We start from the raw sequence: 16,455 nt of genomic DNA on the forward strand, positions 1-16,455 counted from the left end.
GGCCTGTTCGGGAATCAAACTCACGGCCCTCTGAACCGAAGGCCAGTAGGGTAATTTACTAAGGCAAGAAGCCGGACAACTGTCTATAATGATAACAACAGACATATGACTTTAAGTACCGTGTGTAGGCATATTGGTGTGTCACCATTTAAGCTGCCTGCGTTTCAATCTTGACGGTTCTTTTTTTTCTTACTATGCCAGAAAGTAAAGACAAGAATGTTTATTGGACGACCTACGGCTGACTAATTCATGTGTCATGTCGCCATCGTTGACATTTACTCGTCCTTCAAAAATCCTACTACTCTGCCGGGTTCGAAACTGCGCTGAAGCTAATATATATATTTTTTTATATAAACTTCGTACTCGAACATTTCTCCGCTACACGAAAAGGCATACATTTTTCCGCGTGGAGGACGACAGAGCGAGTACATATTCTTCGGCTGTTCTCGTCTTAGTAGCCGCTTACGACATGCAGGGGGTGCAGACAATACATCCTTTGACTCCACCCCACAATACAGATAAAAATTTCATATAAATCAAAAGAAAATTGACTGTATCCACAAAAGAATAGTAAGGATCATGGACTGTGAGATTCTTTTCCGGGCCAGTTCAAGAATTTTATTTCTGGACTGAGGAGTAGAACGGGGTTCAGTTGATAAGAGATTTCTTCAAGCTCTTAGTTACAGGAAGAAAGCGCACAGTGAGAAGATGTCGCTACTGACTGAGTGTGCATAGACAGTGGTTGCCATGGTTACAATAGTGTCGGGAAATTGATGACGCTAATTCCAGATAGACAGTGGCGCCTCGCGAAAATAATTTCAGGGGGTTCACAACAAAATGTGTCTTAAAATATACGACAGTAGAATGAAAATCAGTACAAAATAACTTAAATAATTTCACTAAAAGTTCCTTGTACGTTTGCTTCTCCACTCATAATTTGGTAGAACTCCTATAACCAAGGATGCATTTCTGACTCCAAGTTGGCAGGTTCAATGCTTAGCTCGGTAAAAGTAAAATTCACAGAAACTTTGCTACAATGCTGTATTGTGGCGAATATTAAGAGATGCGAACAATATTCTTGGATTTACATAGCACGAAGTCCACCTAAGTATGACAACAAGCACAAACATAGTGCGTGCAATTAACACATTTACCAGTACTCAAATTAATTGAAATTGAAACGATTCTCCACCCACAATGTAAAGCAAACATTTACCCGTGATTACGAACCCTGTTCAGAATCACCTACTAGCGAAATCTTCCGGCTATGTAAGCAATAGTAACTTCTGGGAGCTGTGGCCAACAGTAAAAGGGGCTGATGACCTTCGATGTTAGGCCCCTTAAAACAACAAGCAACAAGAAGCAACAGTAAAAGGGAGGTGGCGGACCATTGTGGTCAACTGTAATACGGTACTATCACTTGTTTGAGGGTAGTTGTAGACTGAAGGCACATACCTTACCGTGCTCCTCGGTTATGGAGATATCTGTGGATAAACCATGACGTCATCTCCATGCGCATGCGTATAGTCTTCAGGCTCGTAGCAAAATCTCCAGTGTGCTCCCTGAATTGTCAGCCGAAACGAACCGCTGTCAGTGTAACGGAGATTCGATATAAGTCGAATACTTTCGATCGATTGACGAAATCAGGTAGAAACAAAGGAAACAATTTTGAACTATCCATGAATGCGTGAATATGCATTTGAACTGAGTGTTCATGTGGTCATGTGCTCCTCAGAGCCCACCGCCACTGCAAATAGGCCATATTATTATTATTATTATTATTATTATTATTAATAATAATAATAATAATAATAATAATAATAATAATAATAATAATAATAATAATAATAATAATAATAGAACACTGGAAAATAAGAAGTATGAGGCAATATACCAGAAGATACAAAAATGTAACAGAAAAAATAAGAAAAATAATATTTTTGTACATATCTATAGAATGGATTATAGCAGACTGACAAAACAGATATTCGAGTACCTTTAGGAGAAAAAGCCAACGACGAGCTGGATACAAGAGGTCAAAAAAATTTAGAAAGAAAGAAAATAAGAGAAGAGGAAACTAGAGAAAGATTTTTGAGAAGAATGGAAGGATTCCAGGCAAGAAGGAACAGGAAACACGGTGCAAAAAGATTTGAGGAGAGAACAATAAAGCGTAGTGCAATGATGAAGGAATACTGGAAAGAACGGAAGAGGAAACAACAAGGAAGGATGAACTGAAACTGATATGTGGTCCTTAGCAGGCCTCATCGTAAAAAAAATTAATAATAATAATAATAATAATAATATCAGTTTGGCTACAGACAAAGTATAGAATTTCTGACGGAAAATCTTTTGACTTCACGGGTACATAGATTTCCAGATCAGGAAAAGTGTAAATTCGTGTGGAGTGATCTCTTGTGAAAACCTACAACCTGTTTTCCAGTCAGTGATCGGGTCAGAGATGGAATGAATGAAGGCGCCATCTAGCGGTGTGGGTAGGAATTGTGCCGGCTACCGAAGCCTGTCGCACTCCTCTGGGGCAATGTTTAATGATTGACAGATGAAATGAAATGATACTGGAGAGTGTTGCTGGAATAAAAGATAACAGGGAAAACCGGAATACCCGGAGAAAAACCTGTCCCGCCTCCGCCTTGTCCAGCACAAATCTCATTTGGAGTGACCGGGATTTGAACCACCCAGTGGCGAGAGGCCTACGCGTTGCCGTCTGAGCCACGGAGGCCCTGGAGTGGTCGCTTGTATGGATGTGCATATTGGACAAATAACAACGAAAATCGCAAATGGAGTAGAGGCATTTTAAATGTGGGTTTTTAAAATAATGTTGAAGATTGGATGGGTAGAGAGGAGAAGCAATGAATTTGTCCTGAGGGAAATTCAAAGGAAGAGACACCTGCTTTAAAATGTGTGAAAATGGGAGGCTAAATTCGTTGGACATACTTTGTGCCGTAATTCCATCCTGACTATTTTAATCAAAGGGAATATTATGAAGAAAATGGAAAATAGGAGACCGAGGATAAAGTACCTTCGAGATACGATGCAAAATTTTCAGTATAGCCTATCAAGAAGTAAAACGTTAAGTTGAATTCAAGAAGATATGGTTGAATCGACAAGGAATTGATTACCTCTATTGAGGAAACACTGAACAACAGTGTCTGTCAAACTGTATGGCAATTACGGTGACGTTAAACTGAAAGTTACCTCATACGTAAAGTTAATTGACAGTTCAACAGCACAGTCACGCCCTGCTCTGCAAACATGACGAGAAAGACGCACGACCGGCTGACATTATTCGCAGGCCACTCCGAGACATAAACCAAGAGCATGCTTCTTATTCTTATTCTTCACGTTCTTTATCCCAACTGTATGCCTTTGCTGGCAAGATGTGGTGTTTAGAGTGCACTATGACTTCTGGTATGGGCTAGAAGAAATTTGTTACTCTCATTGACCTGTCTTAGTCTCACCCGTGGCTTAGACAAGATGAGAGTATCCGAGTATCCGAGGTATGAGCGATGCCAGTAATGCCATTCCTTATGCAGCCAGTCCCTGTTATGGATGGTGTGAAAATATCGCTCATACGGTCGTTTGGTGCATGCATTTCGGTGGGCTTGGCAGAGTGATGTGTAATAGCAACTTCTGGATCGGCGAGGAAAGCAACGGGAAACTATCTCACTCTTCATTTCCCTAGTATGCCTCTTCGGTGACACCTAGGTTATCTATGACAGCTGTTAGTGGAGCTGTAGAGGATCAAACCAGCCTTCGGGCTGAATACCCAACATACACATTATTATGTGTATTATTATTATTAATTTTTTTTAAATTTGCGAATTTACCACTTAGGATCACGCTACAATTTCATTTTTTCTTTGTCTAAAGTTTTCTCTTCCTCCAGTATTCCTTCATATGGGCGCTTTGCTGTTTCTTCTATTCATACGACCAGGTTTTTTTCGTCTTTGCAGTTCTTTCGACTCGAAACCCATCCAAATTTTGAATCATGGTCCGAAATGTTTTCCTGTCTAACATCTGAACTTCCTGGATGCTGGACGTCTCTAGATCTTTACGAACTTCCTTAATCCATGCCGTCGTTGTCTTCTTCCACCGGTAGTTGAGTAACTTTTTGGTTAGTCTGGTTTTGTCCATTCTGTACAAATGTCCGAGAAATAATAACCTCCTCTTTTTCATGGTTTTCTTCACATTTTTGTAGACTACATTGTAGTTCCGAAGTTTCCAGCCGGTTTCACTCTGGATTGGGCCCAAGATTTTCCATATTAATATTATTATTATTATTATTTTACAAGTTGCTTTACGTCGCACCGTCGCCGTGGCCTTAATTAAGGTACAATCCCAGTATTTGTCTGGTGTGAAAATGGGAAAACACTGAAAACCATCTTCAGGGCTGCCGACAGTGGGGCTCGAACCCACTATCTCTCGAATATAAATTTACAGTTGCACGCCCCTAACCGTATGGCCATCTCGCCCGGTATTTTTAATTTCATTCATTACGGTGATCTATGGACCACGTTTACACAATTTACCAGATCTTCTCTCAAACTTATTCCCTTTTCTTTTCTCTCCTTCTAGATGTTTTTTAGTCTTTGACTTTGACTTTGTCGTTCTTCAACCGAGACGTTGCTTGACTTGGCGAGTTTCTCCTGTGCATCGCTCATTTCGGCAATTTTCTCCCTAAAGGTTGTTTTTTCCTGTATGTCTCCCACCTGGATCCTCACTTCTTCCAAGTCATTGTCAAGCACCTTAAGCCATAAAGGTTATGCCTTCCACTTTTCTTGTATATTAAGTATCCTGTGAGCCATTCTCATTGGATTCATCGTCTTAACGTGTCCATAAAATGATAATCTTCTTTTTCTCATAATAGTTGTTATCTTCTCAAAATTCCGTCTCAATTGTAACATGGGTTGTGAATCTACTGACTTCATTGGATCTAGAGATTTTCCTAAGGAATCCCCTTTTCCTTTGGGTCCGTTACCCACATTATGGTTTCCGTCGCGAATAGACACTGTGTGCTGACCGCCCTACAATAATGTTGTAATTTTGCTTGGATGGATGTGTACTTGGATAAGTTCTATGACAGTCTGAAAGCCATTTCCATCTTTCCCACCCTTCTATTTATAGCTTCTTTCTCATTTCCATTCGGGGTGATTATTTCCATCAGGTACTGGAATTTATTATTATTATTATTATTATTATTATTATTATTATTATTATTATTATTATTATTATTATCTTCTTTCTTTCTTCTTTCTTCTTTCTTAATCTGTTTACCCTCCAGGATTGGTTTTTCCTACGGACTCAGCCAGGGATCCCAGCTGTACCGCCTCAAGGGCAGTGTCGTGGAGCGAGAGACGTTTAGGTTGGGAATACAACTGGGGAGAAGGGTCAGAACCTCGTCCAGGCGGCCTCACCTGCTATGCTGAGCAGGGCCTTGTGGAGATTGGAAGGGATAGACAAGGAGGAGGGAAGGAAGCCGCCATGGACTTAAGTTAGGTACCATCCCGGCATTTGCCTGGAGGAGAAGTGGGAAACCACAGAAAACCACTTCGAGGATTGCTGAGGTGGGAATCGAACCTTCCTCTACTCTGTTGACCTCCCGAGGCTGAGTGGACCCGGTTCCAGCCCTCGTACCACTTTTTAAATTTCGTGGCAGAGCTGGGAATCGAACCCGGGCTTCCGGGGGTGGCAGCTGATCACACTAACCACTACACCACAGAGACGGATATTATTATTATTATTATTATTATTATTATTATTATTATTATTATTATTATTAGGTAAGGAGAAGGTGAAACTGGGTGTCGGCACATAGCCTAGTCGTGTGAAATAACACCGAGGGGGCCTGTTCAAGGCTTAACGTCTCCATCTGACAGAAGAATCACCATCAACAGCGTCGTATACATTCAGCCCATATCAACACTTTGGAAGTGAATGCAGGATTTTTGAACGGAATATAGTGATTAGAAACTGTATAGCACCACATCTCATACAGTGACGTTGTTTTTAATGAACAAGAAAGTAGTCTTACTTAGTATGTTACATGTTACAATGAGTGTACAGTATTTCCTCGTAGTTAAAGGATGTGTTCAAAGTCTGTTTTTTTTTTTTCATTAAAAACCACTGCACATCTACCGAAGTATCTAATAACTTTGCTTAATGTTGCATTGGTACCTTTCCTAACTAGGATGACGTTTATACACAGTCATGTCAGTAGTGGCTGGTAAGCACAAATTCTGTATTATCTCGCAAACGGCTCGTTACCCATGTTTACTAATACTTCTTTGCTTGTCGTGTACTTAAAGCTGTTTCAATTTGCATTATTAATTATGATGTACCCTGTATTGGTATAAGGGGTCTCCGATAGCTCGTTACACAGTAACAGCATTTCGTTTGGTTTTTTACCCCATTTAGCTCTGTATCTATATTAGACTGAAATAATAATAATAATGAAATGAAATGGCGTATGGCTTTTAGTGCCGGGAGTGTCCGAAGACAAGTTCGGCTCGTCAGGTGCAGGTCTTTCCATTCGACACCCGTAGGTGACCTGCGCGTCGTGATGAGGATGAAATGATGATGAAGACAGCACATACACCCAGCCCCCGTGCCATTGGAATTAACCAATTAAGGTTAAAATCCCCGACCCGGCCGGGAATCGAACCCGGGACCCTCTGAACCGAAGGCCAATACGCTGACCGTTCAGCCAACGAGTCGGACATAATAATAATAATAATAATAATAATAATAATAATAATAATAATAATAATAATAATAATAATAATAATAATAATAATAATGATAATAATAATAATGATAATTACAACAGGGATCAGACAAGGCGATTGGATTATTACCACTACTACTATTCAGTCTAGTTCTGGAAAAAAGTCGTTCGAGAATGGAAAAATGAAACTAAAGGGATCAATATTGGTAGACTTCTCAAAAACAAAATTCACCTCGATTGCCTCGCCTTTGCAGATAACTTGGCAATCCTCTCCCAACAACAAACAAGAAGCACTCCAGTCCGTAGAACATCTTCATGAAATAGCGTCCAGAACAGGTCTTCAAATTTCATATGAAAAGCCAAAGTATATGGAAGGTACAAAGTCACGATTTTTAAATTTTGCAATTGGCTTTACGTCGCATCGACACTGATAGATCTTATGGCAACGATGGGATAGGAAAAGGCTAGGAATTGGAAGGTAGCGGTCGTGGCCTTAATTAGGGTACAGCCCCAGTACTTGCCTGGTGTGAAAATGGGAAACCACGGGAAACCATCTTCAGGGCTGCCGACAGTAGGATTCGAACCCATTGTCTCCCGGATGCAAGCTCACAGCTAAGCGCCCCCAACAGCATGACCAACTCGCCCGGTAGAAAATCAGGATTTAACAACCATCCTCTAATCACTAGATATGGGAACATGTCCCAAGCAGATAAATTCAAATACCTAGGCGAAATTATACAACCAAACGGGATAAATCAGCAAGCAAACAAAGAAAGAATTACAAAATTACAAAATGCATACAAAATTGTCTGGAGCATATGCAACAAAAAATCTATATCCGAAAACGCAAAATTACGACACTACAACACAGTTGTAGGATACTAATTAGTTTATTAACATCTTAACAATTAGGAAATATCATTATTACCATAAGAATGTGAGACATGTTTCGCCTGTACATTCTCAAGGTTAAATCAGGTACCTGATTTACATTTAAATTATAATTACTAAGAATTAATATTGACATGTTTACAGTAGGAGCAAGGCATATAACAGCGTCCATCAGCAGAGGACTGACTTGAAATTCTGGCACTACATATTTGGAATGATAGGAAATGTAATTACAAAGATTTCAATTGACATATTTCCATGGGAGCAGTCTAGGGAAAAAGATACAAGTAATCGGCACCAATGCGTAAACCAACAATATCAGCCGGTGGCTGCTGGTCATTAATTGTGACAAGGTACAATACTCGGTATTAATGTGTATTACAACTTATCAGCCGTTGGCTGTTGATTGCTAGTTGTGTAAGGCACATAACTAATTAGCATCGTACAGTATAGTATCTTCAATACGGATCCCTAATGATATTTATCACTTGCAACTACAACACAGTTGTCAAACCAGAAGCCCTTTATGCATCGGAAACTCGGATAATTGGTGGCAGATCACAAATTTAAAAAATTGTTAAACACGAGAGGAAAATTCTCAGGAAAATTCTAGGACATAAATGGAAAATGGTATTTGGATGAAAAGGAAATGAGAGAAAATCTATCAAGTAATATAAAAAATCACAGACACCATTAGAAAAAGAAGATTAAAATTCTATGGTCATCTGATCAGAATGGATAACAGGCTAAAAAAGAAAATACTAAATCTCTCAGTATCTTCAAGAAATCACAACAACTAAACCAAACCAAACCCCATGGCACTACAGCCCTTGAAGGGCCATGGCCTACCAAGCGACCGCTGCTCAGCCCGAAGGCCTGCAGATTACGAGGTGTCGGGGGGTCAGCACGACGAATCCTCTCGGCCGTTATTCTTAGTTTTCTAGACCGGGGCCGCTATCTCACCGTCAGATAGCTCCTCAATTCTAATCACGGAGGCTGAGTGGACCTCGAACCAGCCCTCAGGTCCAGGTAAAAATCCCTGACCTGGCCGGGAATCGAGCCCGGGGCCTCCGGGTGAGAGGCAGGCACGCTACCCCTACACCACGGGGCCGGCAAATCACAACAACTGGCTTACAGAAATAAACAAAGATCTTCAGGAAATTTGTATAAATGAAAAAATCTTGCAAGACAGAAAAAATCAGAAATCTCAAAAACAAACACAAACTTGTTGATCAACCTAAAAGACAAGCTACAGGATGGACGGAAGGACGCAAAAAGAAACACAGCGAAAGGATGAAGAGGTTTTGGGAAGACAAGAAGAAACGTTGTGCTAAATAAGTTTCGCCGGGCTGAGTGGCTCACTTGGTTAAGGCGCTGGCCTTCTGACCCCAACTTGGCAGGTTCGATCCTGGATCAGTCCGGTGGTATTTGAAGGTGCTCAAATACGTCAGCCTCGTGTCGGTAGATTTACTGGCACGTAAAAGAACTCCTGCGGGACTAAATTCCGGTACCTCGGCGTCTCCGAAAACCGTAAAAGAGTAGTTAGTGGGACGTAAAGCAAATAGCATTATTATTATTATTACTAAATAAGTTCACACGCGCTCTTTAGTTGGGCATAACGAATCGAAATAATAATAATGATATCAATGACCCACCTGGTGACCGTGATCGTTAAGGCGCTGAAGTCTAAACGGTCTGACACCGAGGTTAGCCGGTTCGAGTCCCGTTGGTCGAATAAAATTCACCATCAGAATGTTGGCCGGCAGGGTAGGGGGGGGGGGTGCTATACAATTTCTAACCACTAAATTGCGTGCCAAAAGCCTGGATTAAATTCCAAACCTTTCCACAGTGCTCATATGGAGTGAGGGCATATGATGCTGTTGATGGTGATTCGTCCGTCGGATGGAGACATTAAGCATTGAGCAGAGCCTTGGTGCTATTCGACAGGAGTAGGCTATGTGCCGGCTCTGGGTTTCACCCTCTCCCTTCCTACTCTCATATATAACGTCATTCATTTCATCTCATTAACTCCTCTGATGAGGTTGACATCAGGAAGGGTATCCGGTATTAAAAACCCGCCACGACAGATTCATCTGACCTCATACCCGAGCCCGTAGAGAACGGGACAAGGGTTGGACAAACAAACAAACAAACAAACAAACAAACAAACAAACAAACAAACAAACAAACAAAAAACAATAATAATAATAATAATAATATTTGTTTTAAGCCCATCTCCCAAATGCTAGTTCTTGACAGACGCCGGGGTGTCGAAATTTTGTTCTGTAAGAGTTGTTTGACGTGCCGGAAACCAACGACACGGATTTATTAGCCGTAAGGGAACAGTTTTGCATATCCCCCGCGAAGTTCCTTGGTTCGCAGAATGGAATACTCAACGACGATACATTTCGCCCATCATTCGAATGCGAGTCAATCACGGAAGTTTTAGAAGTCACCTTTATCGTATCAATATAGTTTTCTTTTTACAAATTGTTTTACGACGCACCGACAAAGATAGGTCTGATGGTTGTCAATATAGTGGACACAACATACTGTAAATGTGACGGCCAGTCGATTCAGGATCTAAATCATCCGTTTATTTATTTTTATTTATTTATGTTCTCATTGCCACAAACAGCAAAATGTGTTCATTGCATCTCTGATTGGCGTAAGCAACAGTTCCATTCTGTATCAGTACACTGCTGGCGACTAAAAACAAAAAAGTGTATACGTCAGGGTAGGAGAGGTGGTGCTATACAATTTCTAATCACTAGATTCCATTTAAAAATAGACTTCAAGAATAGACTCCAGCATTCTGTAAACTGTGTGTACATTTCTATGTGATGGTGTCATAATTCATTGCAACGCTCAACCCACTGTAAATTGTAGTATTAAGCCTTATGAATTATTTAAGGTAGGCCTATGTGTGAAGTTGTGTATGAACGTGCTGTATTTACAATGTTAAGATAATAGTGTCCGCCTCTGTGGTGTAGTGGTTAGTGTGATTAGCTGCCACCCCTGGAGGCCCGGGTTCGATTCCCGGCTCTGCCACGAAATTTCAAAAGTGGTACGAGGACTGAAACGGGGTCCACTCAGCCTTGGGAGGTCATCTGAGTAGAGGGGGTTCCATTCCCTCCTCAGCCATCCTGGAAATGGTTTTCCGCGGTTTCCCACTTCTCGTCCAGGCAAATGCCGGGATGGTACTTAACTTAGGACCACGGCCGCTTCCTTCCCTCTTTCTTGTCTATCTCTTCCAATCTTCCCATCCCCCACCAAGGCCCCTGCTCAGCATAGCAGGTGAGGCAGCTTCGGTGAGGTACTGGTCCTCCTTCCCAGTTTTATTTCCCCGACCCAAAGTCTCAGGCTCCAGGATACTGCCCTTGAGGCGGTAGAGGTGGGATCCCTCGCTGAGTCCGAGGGAAAAACCGACCCTGGAGGGTAAACAGATAAAGAAGAAGAAGAAGAAGAAGAAGGTAATTAGTAATTGCACCTCTCAATCTACTGCAAGTAATAGTGTAAAACGTTGAAATACTTATGGTACGTGTGAATTTGTATACGACGACGTTGTAATGTTAAGCTAGTAGTAAGCTCAACATATAGTATTGTAAGCCGTAGTGTTAAGCACTGGAAATACTTACGTTGTGTGGTACATTTGTATATGATGATGCTGGATTTGGAATGTGAAACTAGTAGTAATCCTTGTAATATTTTCTTTCCTTGGAATTGCTCGCTGTACTCTTGTTGTTGTTGTGTATTTATGTTCGTCCTGATCACATGACATGTCGCAATCTGCAGGCCTTCGGGCTGAGCAGCGGTCGCTTGGTAGGCCAAGGCCCTTCAAGGGCTGTAGTACCATGGGGTTTGGTTTGGTTTAAGTATTTATGTTTAACTTCACTTTATAATCACACTACTGTAAGTGATCATTACCACCGGGATATTTAATAATAATAATAACAATAATAATAATGTAACGTGAATGGCATACTAATTTAACTGTTTTGATACGGATATCTATATAATTATAATGTGAAAATGTGCAAAATATATGCCGGTGTATTTTTAATTTATATATATTTCAATCTTATATAAATAAATTGTAGCCGGGCTGAGTGGCTCGGACGGTTAAGGCGCTGGCCTTCTAACCCCTACTTGGCAGGTTCGATCCTGGCTCAGTCCGGTGGTATTTGAAGGTGCTCAAATACGACATCCCCGTGTCGGTAGATTTACTGGCACGTGAAAGAACTCCTGCGGGACTAAATTCCGGCACCTCGGCGTCTCCGAAGACCTTAAAAAGTAGTTAGTGGGACGTAAAGCAAATAATATTATTATTAATAAATTGTAATTCATTTTGAAGTTCTAACATGCATGTTGTAATATCCAGATAGCTGTTTGCGCTGATTTTCACCTAAAGCCAAATAAATAATTTAAAAAGACAGTTCTGTATTATTTACACACTGCCAGGGCAGATTGAACACACTGTAATAAAAGTGCACGTGTTTCGTCTGAGGGTTGTTCCATTAGTCTGTGTTTTCTGTTGTACGTTTTGGTTATTGCATATTATATCCTTTTTCACTTTTGTGAAGGTATTCTTACAGAAACAAGGATAATTGGGGTAACGAATGAAGTAATCATAATTATATTATTACTCAGTAACGAGCCATCGGAGACCAAGGGTTCTTTATACTCAAAAGTATTCTCCAAAAGTTTTGTCAGTGGAGTTTGGATCACCCAGTATAGTTTACTAGTGATATGTATTGTCCCCACCTTTGGCAAACTAGTAAAAGTAGATTGGCATTCCTATTGCTAAAGTCTTGATTTGACTGTTTACGTAAGACCGGCCTTCTGCCAAAATCCCGCATCTCCAGCGAGCAAAAAAATATATAAATATAAATAATATAAAATAAATATAAATACAAATATATAAAATGTATTTATATAGTAATTACCAGGACAAAGATTTTGATGACCTAAACATGTTTTAAAAAAATATCTATAAACTTCTTTCTTTCTTTCTTTCTTTCCTCCTTAATATGTTTACCCTCCAGGGTTGGTTTCTCCCTCGGACTCAGCGAGGGATCCCACCTCTACCGCCTCAAGGGCCGTGTCCTGGAGCCTGAGACTTTGGGTCAGGGAAATAAAATTGGGTTAGGAGGACCAGTACCTTACCTGCTATGCTGAACAGGGGCCTTGGTGGGGGATGGGAATATTGGAAGGGATGGACAAGGAAGAGGGAAGGAAGCGGCCGTGGCCTTAAGTTAGGTACCACTCTAGCATTTATCTGGAGAAGAAGTGGGAAACCACTTCCAGGATGGCTGAGGTGGGAATTGAACCCACCTCTACTCAGTTGACCTCCCGAGGCTGAGTGGATCTCATTCCAGCCGCCGTACAACTTTTCAAATTTCGTGGCAGAGTCGGGAATCGAACCCGGCCTCCGGGGAGTGACAGCTAATGACGCTAACCACTACACCACAGAGGTTGACGCTCTTTAATATGACAGCAAAAATTCAGTAAAATGATCCAAAAACTTCAAAAAAAAGACGTAGACCTATATTTTAGATGAAATTTATAATCAATTTACTAATCGAGTAGGTATAGTTTATGTTTGTGTTCCAGTCATTATAATAAGTTTTTGAACAAAACAAGGTGAAATTCTTTACGTTTCACAGAGAACTTTGCTCCGCGTCTTCAGAAGAAAATCTCGACTCTTCACGAGGAAGACTTCCCCAGTATTTGAGGTATCTCTCCTGGAATGTGGACATTTCCAAGAAGTAAGTGGTGAACAAAGTTTCTTTAGTCCTCAGATTGTCAAAGCGTTGTGAAGATTCTCAAGTCTCCATATTCATCCTCACTTAAAGTTGGGATATTATTCATTACCACACGCGTAAATGCTTCAGAATCCCCAAACACGTAAGAAAATGACTCAAGAAAGTATACAATAAATTCCAACTAACAAAAGATACATACAACAAAAATCCCTTTCATGGGGTTCCAGAATTAAACATTATAAAACAGTAACTCGTGTCCTCATCCAAAGGTAGTGCAGGTTTTTTTCAGGCACACCCCCAATGGAGGTGAGCTGCATGTACCATTTCAATCACATACCAGCCCTCTTGCCATTCTTAAATTTCTGGCAGTACCGGGAATGGAACCCGGGCCCCTGAGGACGGCAGCTAATCACACTAACTGTTACGCTACAGAGGTATAAAACAGTGATTAACCCAGAGGCACTATACGCAGCAGAAACACTAAACATGAATTTGAAAGGCCAGATGGAGAAACGCGAGCTAAAACGAAGGAATATTTTAAGAAAGATCATAGGACCAAAACTTCAGGGTAATACGATAGTACAAATCAAGAATTAAAGACTCTACAAGAAAATGGAAAAACTCACAGACACTATGCGAAAATAGATACATTTTTACGGTCATCTTCTCAGAATGAACTCTAATACATTAAACAAACAAAATATTTTACTTCTTCCATAACTGCAAAATAAAACCTAATTGGTTTAAAGAAACTGAAAAAGACCTAGTGGAATTAGAAATGACAGATAATTCACTATTCGATGGAACAGCTCAAGTAATGACTAAAGACGAAAATGTAAGGTTCGAAGACAAATCTACATTGAAACCCAAACCTATTATCTCGGAAGACGAGAGAAAGGAAGCTCAGAATGAAAGAAGAAATACCGAGCACTAAGAAAAGAACAACATATAGAGAAATGATTGATTCAACGTACCCCCAAAGAGGATGAAACGAAAGAAATAAGACATTCCATAAAATGACCAAATAATGATGTATAATTTTAGAAAATGGCATAAAAATACAAAATGGCAAAAGAACAAAAAATGACGTAATAAATTAGTATTTCTAGAATGTGGGAACTATGACCAGGATTTCTGTACAAGTTACTAATGTCTATGTTGAACTAATTAAAAGATGACATGTCATCAAAATTGCAGCCCCAGTAATTACAAATTGCTTTTAAGTCTGCTGATAAACCGATAATTTGCGTTTTTGTTTGTTAGTTTACCAGAGAGAGGATGATATAGTATTTCCTAAAACATCTGCTCAGATCCTGCCGGACTACTGAGAGACAAGCGACCACCTACCTGGTCATTGAGTATCCGCTGCCGAGGAAGACGCACAACTGGCTGACATTCAGAGACCACGACCTTCCCCAGCGCGGTACACAGTCAGTTCGAGGGCCAGATCAATGTCGTCGAGCACGCGCAGGCCAATAGCGAGACTGCTCGATACTGCGGTAGCCGGGCGGACGTCAGCTGGAAGCAGTCATTTCCGAATAGAACTCTCCTATTTCTAGGCACTTCCGCCTCGGTATACAATGTGAGTTAGGATGGCCTTCGCTTGACCATGAAATGTCTAATCTCCATATTTTTCTAATGCCTTATCCGTTCCGGATATCGTTCGTGGCGTTTCGGAACAGTTCTGCTCAAGATATTGATCAAAACCAAACAAGTCATCACCACCAGTTAGCCTACGACTGGTCTGCATTTAGATCCTCTTCATAAATGATTTTTACTTACAATTTGATTTACGTCGCACCGACACAGATAGGTCTTATGGCGACGAGGGGATAGGAAAGGCCTAGGAGTGAGTAGCAAGCGGTCGTTGCCCCAGAATTTGCCTGGTTTGAAAATGAAAAACCACGGAAATGAGAAACAAGGTGGCTGCCGACAGTGAGGTTCGAACCCACTATCTGCCGGATGCAAGCTCAAAGCCGACTCGCCCGGTATAAACGATTTTAAAGAAGTTGGAAATTTATCGATATCGGCAGCCCCGAAGATGATTTTCCGTGGTTTCACATTTTTACACGACGTAGTCAGGTTATGAGTTTCACTAATAGGAAAAGTCCTCTCAGTTTTAATTATTGCGTTGATATGGTGTAAGCTCCTTATGGGGTTCACTATAAGTGCGTAGGTGTTAAAATAATAATAATAATAATAATAATAATAATAATAATAATAATAATAATATGGTCCATGGTGTGGGTTACGGAAGTCACGTCATAGTTCGTGAACCATGGGCAACGGCTGAGTGGCCTAGTAAGTGGTCCTGAGAGTCGGGATACCAGTTGCAATGAAATGGGAGTGGGCATCTCGGACATATTCTGAGTCATGGCCCTCCTTGTGCTCAGGCGGCTAGGACTATACGATTCACCGGTGGTCCATAACCCGTTAGAGGAGAGATCCTCACTTGGACTATGTGCAAGTAGGGTAGCATCCTGCTTCATGAATTTACCGAGCTCAGAACATTTTAAGCAAGCCTCGGACCCACTCCCATTTGACAGGCGAGGGACTCCTTAGAAACAACTTGTCGAACAAAATGGAATACGATGGGAGCTATCAATATTAATGGGGCTTATGGAAGAAAGAAAATAGAACTGGCTGAGTCAGCAAAGAGGATGCATCTGGATGGGCTAGGAGTAAGTGATATTCGGGTAAGGGGAGATAACGAGCAAGAGATAGGAGATTATAAAGTGTACTTGACGGGTGTTAGAAAGGGAAGGGCAGAGTCTGGGGTAGGGCTCTTTATTAGGATACCATTGCACGCAACATAGTTTCTGAAGGCACGTAAATGAGCGAATGATGTGGGTAGATTTGTCAGTTGGAGGAATTAGGACTAGAATTGTCTCCGTGTATTCATCATGTGAGGGTGCAGATGAGGATGAAGTTGACAAGTTTTATGAAGCATTGAGTGACATCGTGGTCAGGGTCAACAGTAAGGATAGAATAGTGCTAATGGGCGATTTCAATGCAAGAGTTGGGAATAGAACTGAAGGGTACGAAAGGGTGATTGGT

General features: G+C 40.9%; 1 protein-coding gene across 1 annotated transcript in view; it reads right to left on the reverse strand.

Annotated features, from left to right (window-relative positions):
• The window catches only part of LOC136872212 (protein THEM6), a 259,347-nt gene extending 244,557 nt beyond the window's left edge, over nt 1-14,790 (reverse strand). The window contains exon 1 of the mRNA XM_067146049.2: nt 14,746-14,790. The gene's annotated coding sequence lies outside the window, so the exon portion shown is untranslated. The remainder of the gene's footprint in view (nt 1-14,745) is intronic.
• Nucleotides 14,791-16,455: the final 1,665 nt, after the last annotated feature.

This window comes from Anabrus simplex, chromosome 1 (genome assembly GCF_040414725.1).
Source record: "Anabrus simplex isolate iqAnaSimp1 chromosome 1, ASM4041472v1, whole genome shotgun sequence".
NCBI classification, from domain to species: Eukaryota; Metazoa; Arthropoda; class Insecta; order Orthoptera; family Tettigoniidae; genus Anabrus; species Anabrus simplex.